Below are 19,988 nucleotides of genomic sequence, written 5' to 3'. Positions count from 1 at the left end.
CCACACAATCCATAGAGGAAGTTAAGGATAAAGCCAGGCTACTGGTAACTCCAGCAGACATACAGAATTGGCATCTGCAGGGAAAGGACTTTACGGTGAAGGACAACCTATTATATTTCCAAGAACGGTTATACCTGCCCAGCACAGATTTACAGAAAAAGGTAATCTCTTGTTATCACGATTCTTTAATGGAAGGACATCCCGGTATGACCAAGACCTCGGAAAAGATCAAGCGCTACTTCTGGTGGCCGTCTTGGAAAAAAGATATCAGAGACTTTATAATGTCCTGTGGAGTATGCACCCAAAACAAGAGTCAAAAGGAAAAACCAGCCGGCCTCTTACGCCCTATTGACATCCCGCCTCGCCCTTGGCATACGCTTTCTATGGACTTCATCACTGATCTACCTCCATGCTCCGGATACAATACGATCCTAGTAATCGTGAACCTATTCTCCAAGATGGCGCATTTCATTCCACTCAAAGGCTTACCAACAGCAGCAACTCTGGCCCGAGAATTTCTCGAAAACATCGTCCGACTGCACGGTTTTCCTTCAGTTCTAATTTCGGATCGAGGTAGTCAATTTATTTCTCATTTTTGGCGAAGTTGCTGTCGGTCGGCTCAAATTGATGTGAGACTTTCGACCAGCCACCACCCTCAAACCGACGGACAAACCGAGAGGACCAATCAAACTCTGGAACAGTATTTGCGCTGCATGCTACAACAAACTGAAAAAACTTGGAAAGATATCCTTTGGATAGCCGAATATGCCTACAATAACTCTGTCCACTCGGGAACTGGGAAGACCCCGTTTTTTCTTTTATACGGTAGTCACCCTCGAACCTCGGAGTTGGATCCACTCCAAGATCTTGGAACACCAGCAGTAGACCACCTGCATTCTACAATCACCCAAGCCTTTAAGGAAGCCGTTTCTCACCTTCAAAGGGCTAAAGAACAACACAACAAAGGAGCAGACCAACATCGGAAGGAAGCCCCCCAATATCAAGTAGGAGATCAAGTCTGGTTATCCACCAAATATCTACCTCTAAAAGGACCACGCACATTCAACCCAAGATACCTTGGTCCCTATTCCGTCACTACCATAGTAAATCCAGTAGCGGTCAAGTTGGACTTGCCCCCTCACATGAAGATACATCCGGTCTTCCACGTCTCTCTATTAAAACCCGTGCAACCTCAAACCCGACTAACTACATCTCCAAAACCTATTCTAGTTGATGGAGAACTCGAGTTTGAAGTCAAAAGCATCCTGGATTCCAAGATCTCCAAATCTAAACTATTTTACCTGATTGACTGGAAAGGCTACGGTCCCCAAGAAAGATCCTGGGAACCTGCAGAATATGTCCACGCGCCTCGTCTAATCAAAAGATTTCATCGAACATTTCCTAACAAGCCCAAACCCCCGGAGAAGCCCGGTTTGGGAGGGGCCTTGAGGGGGGGTGCTGTCATGATCTCTGCTTCCAAAAGATCAGGACTTGCCCGACTCCCTTGGAAGCAGACCATAACCCTGGTTCCGAGTGCCAGCCAGTCCCAATTGGGACCTTTTGGACCCTGTCCTGGCGCCAGTGGCAACAGGCTCATAAAGATGCCCAGTCCCAGCACTGGACGCGCCGGGCTCATAATGCTTGGGTGGACTTACCTGCAGCAGACCATGCTGCTTAATTACCTGCCAGTTGAACCCCTGATCCTCTTCTGTTTGGGACTACTTTTCCTGTTGGATGGGGCAGGAGCCACTCCCTAGGTTCAGAACACTGGAACTCTTCTGGAAAGCAGGAACTCTTTTCTTACCTAGGCGTGGCTGTGGAAGGAGACACCTAAGCACTACAGGAGGCTATTTAAACCACACCCGATGGATGAATCTTGCTTTGCGTTATTCTGCATTCTCTGCAGCAGAACGCTCATCGTGTCTTCTGCTTCTGATCCTGGGCCTAAGGGAACAAAGGCTTACCATCCTGGAATCCAGTCTTCAGCAGCACCTGTAAAGACAAAGAAAGAACAGGTTAGCACTACGGTCTTCAGTGGCAGCGCATCTCTTACCTGGTCCATCGGCTGTCACCAACGCCTCGTGCTGCATTCCGGCATCTGAAAGACAAAGGCTTATCTACTCTTCGCATGCTCCGGAGGTCTTCGCACTGCATTCCGGCATCTGAAAGACAAAAGCTTACCAGCTCTTCGCACGCTCCGGAGGCCTTCGGCGCTGCATCCTGCATCTGAAAGACAAAAGAAGGTGCGTTTAAAGACATTGGGCCACTTTATTACTCACGTGCCATTACTCCTTCCCACGCTGAATCCAGTGGGTATTCCAGCACCCTTCAGCTTCTCTAAAGCTCCGAACTTGCACCTGCAAGATAAAAGGGACAGTTAGTGCGCATGGTGAAGCAGGCTACAAGCGCTTACTTACGTGCTTCCAGGCGATTCTATTCCTCACGCGGGTTCGATCCTCAACTCTCATCAGCCCGCCATCCGCCATCGCCGGAACCCTGCAAAACAAGAGATATCATTACAAAAGACTTTTAAGACATTTGAAGTGCCCAGAACTTACCGTTCGTGCAGTTAACGATGGACAGCAGTCCTCTGAGGTCAAGAGGCCTGCACCCTTATCCAGTGAAGAAACTGGTTACGGCACCCTGCCCCGAGGCAGATGGAGAGCTCGGCGTTCACTTACCTAAGGCGAGGGCGTTAACCTTTGGGGTTCTACAGGAGAAGAGAAAGGGAAGAGGAGAGAGGCACCCAATAACCCCAGTTCATTAATCCCATATTTTCTATCTGCAGACATCTTACTCTTCGAGTCCGACATACAGTGCACAGAGGTCCAGCCCAAAGAGCCAACCGTGTGTTACACATCACCTTTGAAGATACGGCATTCACCCAGTCAAGACCGGCGCCTCTGCGGGAATCAGGTGAGCGTTACAGAAGCCTCCTCTTTTTATTACTACATCTTCCAGGTAAATCACGACTTCCTAAGCGGTCCTCGCTCGGGAAGACCACTCTGGCGATGTCGGCCGTTGTTTATGAGTCTTGATTTTGGAATCCGATTTAACATTTTCAGGACGTTTGCTCTGTTTAAAGTCAGGCCGTTGTTTATCCTGGCGGTCCATTCAAGAACCATACTTGGGACCCAATTGTCAAGTTTCCTGGATCGGTTTCCCCAGGGGCTCTCTAATGGTACTGATTCCTTCACGGTGGTTGTCGATCCTAATTACGGATAGGGGAGAGGAGTTTTGGACCACTGTTCATGGGGGATTAGGATTATCCCTCTTGCTTATGTCTGCCTGGTCTAGTTTCACTGAGGTTTTGTTCTGGCTCGGGTGTGAGCACTTCTGGGCCAGGGTTCCAGACTCGTCCCTATCCGTGGAACTTGGACTTAAGGAGGGCAACATCGCAGCCAGGGCTAGGTGCTTCTGTTCCAGAGTTCAAAAGCCGTCCAAACGGGCTAGTGCGCCTTTTTTTTATTTTTTATCTGTGGCCCTGTGCTGTTCAGGCCATCTCCAGAGGTTTCATCTGTTGTACACAGAGGTGTGTTTGAGAGATCCTTCCTTTCTGATTCAAAAGAGTATGTGGAGTAGTCCAATCTGTGTTCCATGAGCTCCTTCTCACCTGGTGAAGCGTTTACATGTTTGTAGGCAGGGGATTTTTGGACTTCTGATGTCTTCCCTTTTTTCTTCCAGGGATTTCCGCTTCGAAAAGTAGTTCGATTCTTTCTGGGAGATGGGGAGTAGCTGGGGATGGTTAACTTCCTGAAGACTTGGTGGGCATCATTAGACTAGCCCTTGGCCTGTTTTGAGGGGCCCTCATGACTTTCAGATCGCTTGTCTGTCAAACAGTGTGGATTTTCTTTTGGGGCCTTTTTGTGGTTCTTCAATTTAACCATAGTAGTAGGTAATCTGTGGCAGGGATGGAAGGGCAGCTGGGGGTGCCCATCCGGTCTAAAGGTTGTCGGCCTACTTGGCCGTCGTATTGGGATACTCTGCCTCTTCAATTAAGGCTTTCATCTTTGCTCCGGAGGACTTTGGACTCACCGACAGTAGCGTCCTGCTCCACTTCCTTGCTCATAGCCATCGGTTCACCTTCCAGTTGGTTAGTTTAGTGTGTTATTTCTGGGTCCTCCGTCTCCTTTTCAATAACTGTGGGAATTTCCTGTCCCTCGCCTATTTGGGGCGTTCTGAGGTCGCTGCGGGCCCACTGGAGTCTGTGGTCGATCTGATGAAGTGCCTGTGCTTTGGTTTCCTTTTTTTTTGGACTGTACGTCTTAACCCTTCAATAATCTGATCTAAGATCAGGAGTAGCATGTACGTTGTCTCTTCTTTATGCGTCTCCAATTTGCTTTGGACAGCTGTAATAAATCCTTCCACAAATATTTCGGAATGTAGCGCGGCCATAACGGTTTTCTGGTCCTTAACGTGGTAGTCAATTGCCTCATACGATTTCTTAAATGGTGCCAATACCAATGCTAGTGCAGCCATAGTACTGGCTTTAATTGGTGTATCCACGTTAGCCTTAAGTTGCTTACACTTCCTTTTCTTTTTCCCCATTTTTTGGTGTTGGTGTTGGTGCGGGTTAGCATCAGTTCCTCCAGTGCCTGGGTCGAGGTTGAGTCGGTATTTCTGGCCGGTAGTAGTGGCTCGATATCACGAGATCCTCATCTGATGATTCTGAAGATAACTCAAGTCTGCGCTCTTTCTGCCTTTTATCCCCCTTTTAGTTTTTAAGTAGGGGGTGAACTCCAGGTTTCCCCGGGACTGCAGTCTGCATTATTCGTTTTTCTTTCTGGTTTACTACCCTGTAAGTGCGAAGATGTACTTTGACTGCCCGTTTGATCAGGGCAAGTCGGTACCACTCGAGAGTTTCCCCTAACAGGCATGCTTCCTTCAAGTTCTGAAGTGTCAAGCCTGCTCGTCAATTCACTTTGCCCTCTCAGGTCTTCAAGAGCGTTTGGGACGTAGCTTTTAAGCGTGGGGTTTCTTTTTTGCATGTTTAATCCAAGGCTACTGCTAGTAGCCATCCCACTTCTTTCCAGCAGGTTCCAGCTTGCAAGTAGCTTGGAATCTTCAACTTCCCCAAGGCCCTCCTCTTGATGGTTCCAGGCTCTTGTCAAGCATTTCCCTGCTTTTGAACCAGCGTTCCTATAGTCGAATCGTGTTGAGTTTGTGATGTTAGTTATTCCTCCACCTGGTGGCTTCCATTGGGAGGGCCCCTTGCCAAGAGGTGTTTTTTAAAAAAAATAAAATAAAAAAAAAAAAGTGGGTACTCTCTCAGTTGAGGTTGAGGGTAATACGTCTCCTATTGTCCCCACTAGGGGCTCCCTTCCCATTGTGGAAAGTGATTGTGACTCCAATACTTGTGGCCTTGGCCCACCTTTGATCCTGAGGCCAACAAGTCTGGATGACACATCTGTTCTGGGACAGCAGGGGTCGGGGGCTTCATACCTAGGATTTCCGGAATATGTGATTCTACGTCTCGTTTTGGGGTCTCTGCCACTATCCTAGTAAGGACTAGGTCCAGTTGTCTGTTAGCTGTAATGGTTGCCTGGGTTCTGCTAACCCGCCACCATGATTCATTTACTCCCTGCCTGGTGTCCCTTGGATCAGTCTTTAGAGGCATAGCCAGCCTTAAGGCTTCTGCCGTTGATTTCTGGGCCTGTTTGCTGTGGGGACAAGTTATCAGAGTTAATAGGACGGGGTCGGGTGGAGACGGGCCATATTTTTCCAAATCTGAGGCAGTGGAGGCAGTTACAAGTATTTTTAGCCTTGAATCAGGAGGCGCCGCAAAATCGAAGTCGCTGCATATATTATGTTGTATGTCTCCAAGGGGTTTGCACAAGTTTGACCTTAGAGACACATCGTTATGCGTTATAGAAGTGCTACTTTACTAGTCTGTTGGCACCATTTTACTCGGCTCCAACAAAGGGTTCTTCTCTGCGAATGCCATCCACTTAGGATAGACCTCGAAGAAAGGTCTGTCTTTTCCATTGGTGGGGCAAGTCGCCCAATGCGTGTGTAAAGACGCCGGAGGGGGGTGGTCTGTACTCCTGCTCTCTATATGGTAGAGGAGAGGCACAGAGGACCCCTGCCAAGATTCTCTATGATTGGTATCGTAGTCGAGCAATCGAGGCCTAGCTTCTTGGGAGGTGATGCAAGCTGGTTCTTAAGTACAGTGTAGTCCCCAAGCACCCACAAAGGAATGTCCGCACACTGTATTGTTTAAGACAGTCTTTATATAATTAATATCCAAGGTCATGTACACTATCACAATAACTCACTTTGTGCTCCGAAAATCAACAATGGTAAATATAGAGTTCTAAAGTGGTACCACAAACGTTATCAGATCTCATTAAAGTGCACACGGTCAGAATGACACACAGATCAAATAAAGGGAAACCAGCAGTAGAGAGAGGAAGGAAAGCAAGATGGTTGAACAATTGGCAGACTACTGGTCCCGCTACCTAGACACAGCTCTGTGTGGAGATCCCCCCCCCACCTGGGCAACCTGTAGAAGAAAGATACAAGCCCAGTCCATATATTGTTCTCAACAGCCTTCCCAATAGTTCTGCAACCCCAAAGTATCTGGCGTTGTAGCTTTCCACGTCGGGGTATCGACGGCCCTTCTTGAGTGCCCTCCCTTTAAGGCGGGAGTCACGGGTCATCGAACGTCCGACGGAGAACAGGTCGAGCTACGATGGTGAAGTGGCCGCTTCGTTCCTAGTGGTGCTCGTTGACGGGGAAGCGTAAACGTCCTGCAAGGAAGAGGCGTGCGGGGCACCTCGGTGTCGTTAGTTCTGGACCGCAAAGGGTTTGAAGAACTGTGGCCCAGCAAGGGCGTTGAGTCGTCAGCGTCTCTGTGGTCTTTGGGTGGTGGGAAACCCACTGGTGGATGCTCCTCGGCGCATCGACGGTCAGGCCTTCTCCAGCAGGATACAGCGGCGACGACGCGGACGAGAGCGTCCTTGGATCAAATGAAGTTCTTAGGCAAAACGGGAGCACAGCGGTCGTCGACAGTGGCGGACAACAGTCCGGGCGCTTCTGCTTGGCGTTCCACTGCAGTCCCTGCATCGGGTCGGCAGCCTGTCGAAGGTCTGTCTACCAGGGAGCTTTGGCCAGGATCAGCTGGTGCACGATGGTCCCTCGTAGCTCGGGAAGAGGGCGTCTTACCAGGTCCTCTCTGGGTCAGTCCTTGGAGGAACAGCAGCTTTCAGATTGTGAAGGAGAGCAACAGCAATTCTTCTCGTCCAGCGAGGCTTCAAGGTCAAGCTTCAGTTACTCGTCATAGTGGACTTCAGCTTCTGAACACAATTCCTAGCAGTGAGAGGTCCCCAGATATACTGCTGATCTCCCATTCATTCCGCTGGGTCACACTCAAGCATCCAATCACAACTAAGGGCATTCATGCAGGCAGGCAGCCAATCGGGCACACGGTGCATTCAGGCTATTCACTTCTCTCCAGACACTCACAACAGGTTATGTGTATTGGGACAAGTACTGAGCCATTCAACACTCCATACTGCATTCATACCAGTTTCGGGCAGGGCTGTCTCAGTCATTGTGTCAAACACCAGATACTAGACACCCACAACATAGAAGGCGTATTCGTCACACACTCCATTCACCCAGGTCCCACCCACAGGCGTACCCACAACATACGGTCATTGAGAAGGCTCCAGCCAGTCTGGTCGGCACCTCCCCACACTACCATATATGGAACTTCCACCCAAGAGCCAGTCAGGGGGAAGGGACAGAGTCAGGGCTTCCCAGGACTTCGGGAAGATCAAGGTAACAGGCGATGGAAGGCAAGAGGCCACGGGGGCCGTCTTGTCTCCATCAGGAATCTACCGATTCCAATGACGGGGGCCTGGGCATCCCAAAATGGACGATGCTCAGGGCACAAGTCATTTCAGCACAGAGCTGCCACCAGCCTGTACCCTGCTCTGTGGGTCACACACATACACTAGGGGCACAGGTTTTTACCCACACACATGGGTGCCCTAAGGGTATTCCCTGGATCTGTTCACCAAACCAAAAGAGAGAGCTGCACCTCCAGGAGCCCCACATGAACTCCTCGTGGAAAACATGACAGAGCGCACGATAAAAAGCAGTAAAGGACGAGGATACGGAGGCCCTGTCCCTCTGATGCATTTCCAGCATCACAGCGTGCCAGATGGGGGGGGGGAGGGGTGGGGCGGGAGCCCAGCCGGCAATTAGAAGGGTGACAGCAGTAGGGGCGGCGAACCAGCAAAGCAGTAACTGCAGGGAACTAACTGCTCTCGCTCTGCTATTGCTTTGCTCTCGCTTGCAGTATTTTTAAAGGCTCCTCCTCTTTTTCCTGCAAAGGCAGACCAGCATTAGTCCACACGGCACGGCTCTGCAGGTAACTGCTCACACTCCGCGAAGTGAGGCAGTGTTTTTAAAGGCTCCTCCTCTTTTCCTCCAACAGCAAAGGCAGACCATCCTTATTTCTCTTTTTAACTTGTATGCACATTTGTATTCTGCCCTTGTTTCTTTAAATGTAACGCGCAGTATGCAATTGTACAAACAGACATTATTACAAAGAAGAAAGTTTTCAAGCATTTATGTACTTTAGAAGGTACTCTGTTATATTGAAATAAAAATTCATGATTTTCAAAAGGGACTAAATAACATTGCTATGTCTATAATTATTTACTTTCGATTTTCTTTTCTATACATGCAATCATATAATCAGAATGCACATGGGCACGTAATCTTTTTTGTATGTTTTTTTTAATAAACTCATTTTCTAAATTAGTTTTTATATAATGTTATTGCAGTAATGACATTGTGAACGGTGACTATTTTCATAACTTACTAGGTTTGTACTTTAAAAAAAAATGTATTTTACTACAACATATAATTATGCTTGAAATAGTTTGACCAGAATCGGGTACTTTCCCAGCAGTATTGTAATTGTTTACTAATACATGAAATTCAAACCATTTGTATAATGTTACTTATTTTTTATTTGAAGTTGATAAGTACTAGTCGTATTAAGTGTAATAGAATAACATATGTATTAAGAGATCAACACAAATAGTTACTTATTTAACCAGTCACATTTGATGTAATTATGTATCTCTGTGATTTCATGTATGATGTAATTGGTGATGTTTTCATTGTGTCATATGCTCCGCAAAAGGGGCGCGCATGGTTCTGGTGAACAGGCTCGAAATGCGATTGCTGAATTTCAGGGGTTTTGTCGCATTAAATCTGATCACTTCTTCACCAAGGTTTTTTTTTTCTTTTTCCCTGAACATATATTCATATACACACCTAATGTATTTCCATCTGTGAATTCAAATATTCCTGTTTTGTTAATAATTATGTGAAGATATTCTTCGGAGAGAACATGTGTAACTATCTTTACTTACCCGTTGGGACCGCTTTCACTGCACTGTCTGCACCTCTTGCTTTGTGGGAAAGTTACTGTGCAGTAACTTCCCACAAAGCAAGCAGCACACACAAAGACTGCAAGATGGGCAAGGGGATGAGGCGGGGCAATAAAAGGGACTGGGGCAACAATGGGCACTAAGAAGGGAAAGGGACGGGAAACGCAAATAATAGGGCCAGGAAAATGGGCTAAACTGAACTGGGGGTGCAGGGAAAGGGGCCAAACGGGGCTGAGTGGCAAGACAAGGGGCCAAAAGACTGGGGACATGTAAAGGGGTTAAATGTGCTGGGGGCAAGGGAAGGGCGTATAGGGACAATCCTGATGTGTTAGGGAGGGGGCAGGGAAAAGGGGGTGGTGGCACTTTGGAGTGCGCCTGTGTTTTTCGTGAGGGAAGTTAGGATACGGCGAAGATGGGGCAGGGACAGCTGCAGTGTTTTTGGAAGGGTCGGGGCATGGGAGCAAACTCCGAATGAGCACAGAGAGGTGTTGGGCAGTAGACTGCCTAACACCTCTTTGTGTACACACTTCGCAGCTGCTGTACCGGTCGTGCCTGGAAGTATTCTTGTCCTGTCTCAGCCAATCAATGTGTTTGTGGGGTTTCTTTTCTTCTTCTTTTTCTTCTTCTCCCGGGCTGGGTGATGGCGCCAGTATCAGTGGCGCTTGTGGCATGAGCTCAAGGTTGTAAGTCTGCCACAAGGCTTGCTTGGGGAAGGGCTAGTGCCAGACATACGAGGTTAGTTAATTCATTACAAGAGCTCTGTGTGGTGTGCGCATGTCAGTCGTGTTGAAGCTGCCACTGTAAGATTGTGTCGCTGTTCCTGGTGCAGGAGGGTGTGGCAGCGGCATTCCGGTCACGTATGGTGCATACAAAGACACAGTATACAACGGGCACACTCTAAGGAGGGCGGGGGGTCCATTGTGCATGCATCATTACATTTGAATGTGTACTATGTGTGTCCTAATTATTACTAAAGGGTATTGTATACATGTTTGTAAGGCACCAATTGCCTGGGGAGCCATAAGTAGCTCCAGGAAGCTGTTGGTTTCAAACTAACCAGACTCTCCTAGGCTAAAAGCAGGAGCTAAACGGCTCTTGTAGGTTTTCAACCCTGTGGCGGGCTGTATGCAGCTCTCTGGTCATGACGCCACAGATCGCCATCTGATTCTTTGGTTGTGAGGCGCCCATTCCCAAACACAATGTTCACTTGACCAAATAATGGACACACCCCAGTAGGGAATGAGACCAGGAGATAGATTGCAAGTTGAACAAAGTTTATATGAGATCAATTGTGCAAGCAGAGAACTCTACTGCCCGGAGAGCGCTCTACCAAACATTACATGGGCAGCACCTTATAAGGCACAAGTGCGTCACTGATGACGCCTAGCTATAGGTACATAATTCTGCAATACAATTGGTAAGTTACATTACAGATTTATAGGGGCTGACCATGTTGGATTGGCGGTTGCTTGGGTGTCACTCCCTCAGCACGTGGGTCAGCTGGGCTCCTCTCCGCGGGGTAAAGGTCATGCCAGAAGAGAGATACTACTTCCCTCACTATCTAATCTAGAACAACAGACTTTGGGGGCATGAGATAAATGACCATCATAAACGTTGACTCAAATAGGGGTGCATTTAAAGTTCACTAACAAGTGATATATGTACATTGTGCCCGCTGTACTTTGGCATCTATAAACCCGGTACCCCGACCCAGGTGCCCAGCTTGAAGGTCCTTGATCTACCTGATGCCTCATGAAACTGTAGTTTTAGGGAGAATGAGTGGCTCGAATTTAGGGCTAGGGTGGGTGTTCTTCACTTGGTCACTGGAAAGGTTAGATGTGCATCTGTATCAAGAGTCCTGTGTCCAGTGTATTATGGACGGGAGGGGTGGGGGTCGAGAGAGCACAGGCAGGTTAGTGGAGATGGATATTCCCAAGGGAGGGAGCCTACTCCGGTCTCACACAGCGCAGTGAGATCACTTGTCCGGGAATGATACTAATGCTTGCAACAATGAATAGCTGGACTTCGGTGAGAACAGGTGTTGTGCGGTAGGGATGTAACGATATAACGGTATACCGTTAAAGATAGCGTGAACCACTCAATTGAACAATAATAACCGTCACATTGTTTATACCGGTATACCGTTCATACCGTGAAGTGTGCTTTTCAATCTGATTTGGAAAGGCTGCAGTAAGCAAGTGCTGCGCAGTCTTGGTCTTGCACTGTTGGATGTGCCATCTGCCAAGTAGTTTCAGTTGGAGCAGTTTTTAATGCCATTCCATAAACCACACGTGCCTGACACAAAATCAATATGTTAGCAATAGGAAGAATAAATACAGTGCCAAGAAAGGGAAACGGTTTACTTTGGGTTGGCGGCTTTGGGGTTTATATATTTATAATGGATGTTTGCTAAAAATATGACAATGGGGGATTTCCCTGGTTCTATCATTGAATTTACATATAATAAGTCACGCTGCGAAATTCACTCATCTCTGTGGGTATTCCCTGCTGCCATACCAAAGGGTAACATGTCCGTGATTACATGAACACCTTTTGGCCCACAAGGAAACTAATGGCTGTAACATAAAGAGAGTGTGCGTGTGTGTGTGTATATGCGCACAAGCTTATACTACCATCAGCCTCCGTTGATCTGTGGCATGCAGGTTATAAAGATGGCAACATGTTCATCTTCACCAGTAGCCAGTGGGGGAGCTAAAAGCCAAAATGACCACTTAAGAAAAGCTATTCAGTTTGCTTTGCCAGTCGCAGCAGGCTCCCCCGCCCCCCTCCTCCTCTCCACACGTGTGTTTGTGTTTGGTGGAAGCAAGGGGTGGCATTTCAGTGGAATGTATGTTGAAAAGCCCAATTCTGGCCCTGGGTGCCTGGTTTTGTTTGTGATGATAAATCTGACAATTTATGACCTTTTAGAAAATATTTGTTAAGATTGGTTAACTCCACCTGCTATACCGTGATAACCATGATATACCGTCATTTGGCAAGAAGGTTATAATACCGTCATAAAACTAATACCGTGACACCTCTATTGTGCGGAGAGGGCAGGAGATGGTGGGGGCCTGGGCTGGCGTTGAGGCGCTGGGCAGAGGGAGAGACCGGCTTTTAGAGATCATTTTTTGGGCCTCGTACAAGGTATAAATTAGTTTTCAAGAATGGATTAGCAGAGTTTGCTAATTAAAATGTTCTTGATTAGCAAACACTCATTTGATTAGCAATGTTGCACTAATCATTTGAATTTCACCAATTATTTGTACTCCAGACGTAAAATGAGAAACAATGTAGCATTTTGTATAATTCCTCTAGACCTGCATGTGGAGTAACTTAGTTTCCCTACTCGACCTAGGAAGAATTCACTCTACCCATGGCAACGGATGACAAAAAATGTAAACAGGCTTTCTGTAAAATGGTGCATGTCAAAACAAACACACTTTGTTTGGCCCACTGCTGCTACCCAGCGGCCAGCCATGCCCAGCAAAACTGTTATTTGACATTTACTGTAAACAAAGCAAATGTTAAATGTTTCAAGCATCCACTGCAAATGGTACTCTCCCTTCATAAAATCTACTAGAATATGCAAGTATGCGAGTAGACTTTGTAAACCCTCGATGAGTGTCTGTAAAATGTAAAAGGTTAGCTGCATAAAAGGACACACATAAATAGATATGATAAAAACGCTCTGAAAACAGTTTAGCCAGCTCTTTATCATGGGTGTGAATATATAAGGCAATTATAATCCTAGAACAAAGATAGCTCTGGAGGCTAACAAGTGCATGGTATTGCAGTAGACATGTACATGTACAGACCTGATGGAATTTTTTTTTTTTTTTAAAGTATTAGTTATTTTTGAGAAAAGAAAGTAAGATACTAAGCAGAGTGGATGGCGCAGCAGGCAGAGAACTGGTCAAATTAGGTGGAGTATTTTAGTTTGTGGCCATCTCACTTTCAGGGTAGCTGGTAAAAAGCCACGGAGTGATGAGATAGAATGCTAAGGAGTACCGCATCAACTCATGGGTTGAGCACCAGTTGAACAGATGAATGCAACCAGCAGGTCAGAGAACTAGGTTTTCCATCAAAAGCATTTTGGTGTATGATCTTGTACATTTTCAAAAGTTTAATTTGTTAAAATGAAATATATTGGACACTAAAATATTTAGATATGCTAACCTAAACTTTAATGTAAAGCATGATGGCAATGCATTGTGTTACAGTAGCCATACTGTAGTTATACATTATGTATCAACTAGCTTAATAAAATTACCTTCCTGATTACTTATGGCAATTATTTGATAAGGAAAAGGAATTTCATCCCAGCACTCAGACCCATGCCTTTGGCACTTAAGAGTGGAGGAGATGATTACTGCTGCACCCTCTCTCCATTAGTCTCTTTGAAATTAACAGTGATCAGAGAAAGAGAGTGTAGAGAGCCCTGAGGACAGGTGTGGACTAAAGGGTGAGCTGTGCTTAAATAGCTAGCTTTGCTACACAATTGTCAATTTTAATTAGTAAACCTACAGACTGCATAGCAAATTGCTATGCGACACTGCTTATTTTATGCCTTGCCGTACAAAGATGGCGTTGGGTGTGCCACTAATTGGAGTTCGTGACTTTGGTTACATGATTCTATATTAACATGGTTACATGATTCTATAGTAATAAGAAGAGAGTAAAAAGGTAGATCACACGTAAGCGGGAGGGGAGACGTCTCCCCACTTCAGCATAAGCAAGATTCGACCATGCAGGAATAGTGTGGGGGCAGCAGGAAAGACCACCTCTCTCCCAACATTCCCTCTTTTCGTTACTCCTAAAGTAACAAATACCCTCCACCAGTGCATTTACATTCCTCTGCCCTTTGTACTGCTTCATCCCATGCGGAGGGTACCCTTTATTGGCATCCAGGCACGACACACACTCCTTAACCTCCCTCCTCGCCATGCATATTGTTCAGGTGTACAGGTCATGTAAATACAACCCCCGTCCCCAGCTTGGTCCACCCACACCTCCTTATAGTTTTCTAGATCCTGGGCCTCTTTTATTGTGGTGTGATAGAGGTTATCTACTACGTCTCTTGTGTCACATATGGCTACCATGCAATATTATGTTTCATCACTCTCGCCAGTTTGTGCTTGGGCTTCCCTGGTATCATGAGGCACCTTCCCATCTCTTATTTTGGTTGCCTATAGTCACCATCATTATCGCACTATTAGGAATTGCTGTAGCGCAACATTGTATCCCTAACTGGCACACACAGGATCAGCAGCAGGAAGACGATCATGGGAATCAGCAGCTTCATTGCAGTCCCGACCCATGAGGGCACCCAGTCGAATGCCATGCTGAACCAGTCACTGTTCTGGATGCCGCCTTCCTTTTTCATTCTCACTCCAAGTTCATGCACTGCAGATATTACATGTGAAAGTGTCCCATTTTCAGCATCTGAAGAAGGCCCGAACGTGCAACATGTACTCCCGATTTTTCGGCAAACACCACCTTCCATGGCCGTCAGCAGGTTGAGCACATAACGAATTTGCATCATCATCAGTCTTAGTGCTCTTAGTTCCACCTGGATGACGTTGAACCCTTCTTCTGTGTCGTGTGCTAGTTGGATCAGTTCCCAGCAAATAATATGCAGCCACTTGGCATTTGCTCATGTTTGGATACTGGGGATCAATGATGGAAAAAATGTCTCTGCTGAGTTGAACAGCTTGTACTCATCAGGGATCTGTGCCAAGAGGTCAGAAGAGTCTTTAGAGAGATAGTTGGATGCTCATTTTGCTTGTCAATTGATCTTGTAGTTTATCTTCCTATAGTATGTCATAAATGGGGGGGGCGGGTTCTTCAGTCGCGATCTTGGGTGCCAGTTGCAGTTTGTTGGGCACCCCTTTCCCCTTGATGTGTTTCTCTGTAATTACCAGCAGTGCTGACTGCATCGTTGCCAGAGCACAATAGCCCCTCCATGAAGACGGGAGGTGCAAGTATGCCTGTTTTCCACACACACAGTAATGGTCCATCAAAGCTGCAGTTCCTTTTCGCATGTCAGGGACGATGAGGGTTCTGTTGCAGTGCGAGTTTGAACCCATGGGTACTCTTCCTTCCCCCTGGAAACATAGTTCTTCATGCTGGATTTTGATTGGTTTCTCGAGGGCCGTCACCCATGGTAGCGTTGCGACATGCTGGGACCATATCTGCACACACGTATCTTCCATCCACTGCAGTGTTTTATCTGATAGGCCACGTAGCGCTTCTGCTTTGCACATTACTGTTGCATCTTGCCATTTGTTTTCAGCGAACATTGTCCCTTTTATTGCTGAGAACGGCTCTTTAAAGCATGTTGTGCCTTCAGGTTACTTCTTACAGTTTTTCTCGTCGGGAGGAAGCAATTGTAGCTTGACTGTGTGCCTGGAAGGTGTCCGTATTCTACATAATGCAAGATGAATAAGACATTGGGCTTCCACTGGGGGAGATTCTTTTGGCACTAGGACCTTAGGCGTTCCTGCCGCATGAGGTATTAGTGAACACACATAGCAGCTAGCATTTGTGGCCTGTCTCCCTGTTGCGCTTGTGTCAGAGTACCACTTGTTAGACTGGTCCAGATGGCGAGGATCTTCTACTTTATCCAATCCCGGCCCATGATATGCATCATATTTGTGTTGCTTTATTTGCCGCCTACGCCTGTGGACAGTTTTTTACCACCAATAAATGACCTTTTGTACTGTTGGTTATCCACATTCAGTGTTCCGTGTGTGTTCTCGTGCATGCGGTAAATAGGGAAGAGGCCTGAGTTCATTTTTACATTGGCAGTGGTAGCAAGCTGCCAATACTGAGGTTTTGAGAGGGCGTCTGACATAACAGCAGCAGACAAAGTATATAGCATTTTAACATATGAGGTACGGTTTGAGGTTGTCTGTGAATCAGTTTGTGGCATTGTAGACATTTGTGAGGTAGGCACATAATCATCATACATACATTTTTGTTTTCACTGTTATTTAACCCATGCTGTGGTGACACTATTGTGCAGTTTTTGTGCAATGTATTAATATTTAAGAAGGTATTATGGTTCCATATTAATTTAACTCCATCCCATATTAGTTTGCCCCCTTCTTCTATTAGTTTTCCCCCTAACCCCCCCTTCTTCTGTCACCAACAACAAAAGAAATGCTCCAGTACATTCCTAAACACAACAACATGACAGAGAAGATGATGGCCATGCGATAAAGGCCCACAGTCGTATGAATATGCCCTAGTGGCGCCAATTACATTTCTACTGCTATCTAGCTGACGTCTAGTAATTGTTTCCGCCATTGTAGTACCTACAGAGTGGGATATAAGGGGTTAAAACACACTTTTCAGTTTGAATGCGGAGTAAGGGGAGCAAGATGATAGAAGTGAGAATATGGAAGTAAGCTGTAGATGGTAAGAAATGAGGAGAGTAAAAGTGTAAATGTAATACTTATAGAACTAGAACATATAGAGAGACTTTCTTTAAAATCGCAATATATTCATATACATATATTCATCTTTTATTTACATATTTACTTCTCCTCACTGCCACAATAGTTTTTCTATACTTTTCACTATCTTGTATTAACGTTGTTGTGCCTTCAAGGCACTGTTGCCTCGCATTCTTGTGGTGTTTCTGATGTTATGCTGTCATGTGGTTTTCTAACATCTGATAGGTGTACCCAGTATTTCAGGCCCTTTACCTTCACTGTTGAAGGGGTGCAATATACCACTCCATAAGGGCCATGAAATCTTGGAGTTCCACCTCCGCACAAAGCTGCAGACGTACACTAGTTCCCTAGGCATGAGCGGTTTTATTGGGCTATCTGCTGAGGCGGTGGAAGGATCTGTTTCATTTTCTTTGAAAGGTGGCACTATTTGTTTAACAATGCTTCTTACTGCCCTTGTTAATTGTGTTAGGTATTCTTTAAAGTCTTCCCCCAACACTGTTGCTGTCCTGTGTGCATCTGACATTCTGCTTACAGGGGACCGTGGTGTTTGCATACGTCTGCCAGTTACTATTTCGTGAGGGGACAAGTTGTGGTCCTTGCTTGACTGTGTATGCAGCTGCAACAGGGCCAATGGCAAGCAATGGACCCAATTCTTTTTGAGGGTATTGCATAGTTTAGACAGTCTGCTTTTGAGAAGGCCGTTGATTTTGTCGACCATTCCGTTCACTTGCAGGTGGTAAATGGAACACATTTTGTGTTTTATTCCCAGTAATGTTGGCACTTCTTTGGACAGGTCATTTACAAAATGTGTCCCATTGTCAGAGCGTATGACGTCGCATATGCCCCACCGTGGGAACACTTCCCTTACTAAATATTTAGCTGCACACTTCACATCTTGGTGGGCGCAGGGCCCTCCCTCCACCCACCGCGAAAAGGGAAAGACCACCACTATTGGGTACCTTGCCCCATTGCACCTCTCTCTCATGTCCGCATAATCTATGTACAGCTCCCGGAAAGGTCTGATGGGGTGAGGCAACCTTCCTCGCAGGCTTCTTAGGGTCATTCCTGAATTCAATGTTTGGCATGTAATACACTCAATGACCATTTTCGTAATGTGTTCCTGAATGTTTGGCATGAACCAATCCTCTTGTATGTCAGCAGCTATGTGCTGCAAAGCGTAGTTGCTGGAATGCGATTTGTAAAAGCTCTACAGGCATCACTACTTTCCCTGTTGTGCCCTGTCGCCATAAAAGATCTGTGGGTGACTGTGTACATCCCCGTTTTGTCCATAACTCTTGTTTTGCAAGTGGCACTTTCCTTTGGAGGTCTATTATTTGCACTATTGGTAGTGTATTATACCCCTCTTCTTTAAGCTCTTCCTCTCTCCCTTTTAGCACGCTTTCTAGTGTTTTGTCTCTTTTGGAAGTTTGCTGCTTGTTTTGCAGCGGCATCTGCCGCTGCGTTTCCCAGTGAGATTTCATCAATATTGTTGATATGAGCTTGACTTTACCACAGCTACCACTGATGGTCCTGCAAGTGCTTTTATTAATTCATTCAAAAGTTCAGCGTGTTGTACTGGGGACCCGTCCACCCTTCTAAACCCCCTCCTCCTCCATCTGGATAATCCAGCATGTACCGGAGTGGTTACATATGCTGAATCGGAATATATTGTTACTGCACACTTCTTTTGCTGCATGGAGGGCTTCTATTAGTGGCACCAATTCTGCGGCTTGAGCTGAATAATGTATTGGTAAACGTTTCTGTACCAGAATTTCATATTCTCCTTCCTCCAATATACTTCTGATGCACCAATGTGCTTTTCACCAGTTTCTGGACATATGGATGATGATGCATCCACAAAATACACTACCCCTTCAATCAACACATTTTCATTTGCTTTGGGACTGTCGTCTCCTTTCCCCTCATAAGTGGCACAATCATGGTTCTGCATGTCCTCTACTGTGCATGGCTCTGTGAGAAACACGGCAGGATTTACCGTTTTGCAACGTATTACATGGATGTTCGACTTGAGATGATGATCTCATAGGCTGTTGCCCTCTGTGTTTGTAAGGGTGGATTTAGACCACTCAAGTATTGCAAACATGGAGTGTTCCACGAACAATGTGACGGAGCACCCCATCACAATTGTGGAGCTTTTTTCAATTGCGATGGCAGCGGTTGTGAGGGCCTCTTCACAAGTGAAGTGGCCCTGCATTACTGAGTCAAGAGTACCGCTATAGTACGCTAGGGGTTTGTGGCCCAGGGATGTTTTCTATGTCAGCATTGCAGTCATTGGGGTTCCGTGTGTGGGGAGGACGGGGGCTGTGCAACAGTGTACATTTCAGGTGTCCATTTTATTACAGCGTTATCTTTCTTTGATTCTTTTAGCCCCTGTAGTAGGGGTCGTGTGTAGGCAGCATAGTCCAATATCCATGCCCTGCAATAGTTACATATGCGGAGGAACTTCTGCATGTCTTTTACGGTGTGGGGCATGGCTGCTGCTCGCACTGTTGCTGTTCTGTCAGGTATTATTCTCTTTCCATCTTTTGAAATCAATTGACCCAGATGCAATACTTCTGCTAGGCAATACTGGAGCTTTGTTTTGTCAACTTTGTACCGCTTGTGTGCTAATAATGTGAGTAGAGTTAGTCTTTTCTGCATTCTTCTTCTTCCCCCTCACTGCATATTAGGAGGTCATCAACATATTGAATGATGGTGCTTTGAAAATCAATATTGCTGAGGTCTTCTTGCAATATTCTGTTGAAGATGCTTGGGCTTTCGCAGTACCCCTGGGGCAGCCGCCAATGCTTGTACCTTTCCCCCCCAGGGTAAATGGTGTTTGGTATTGAGTCTGATGAAGAGGTACTGAGAAAAAGTTTCAGGTCCACCACGGTAAAGTGTGTGGCCTGTTTTGGGATGCTGCACAAGGTGGACGCCGGGTTTGGGACAAGAGGGAATTCCTGGGACAAGAGGGAATTCCTTTTGGACAATGCCATTAAGTGGGCAGAGGTCCTGCACCATCCTCCATGACCCCCCCCTTCGCTTTCTTAATCTGATAAATTGCGGTATTGCATGCGTGTATTGTGCCTTTTTTTTCCCCGCCTCTGCTTCCCTGGGT

This window comes from Ambystoma mexicanum, chromosome 3p (genome assembly GCF_040938575.1).
Source record: "Ambystoma mexicanum isolate Mex_15411 chromosome 3p, UKY_AmexF1_1, whole genome shotgun sequence".
Lineage (NCBI taxonomy): Eukaryota > Metazoa > Chordata > Amphibia > Caudata > Ambystomatidae > Ambystoma > Ambystoma mexicanum.
This window is presented reverse-complemented; position numbering follows the sequence as displayed.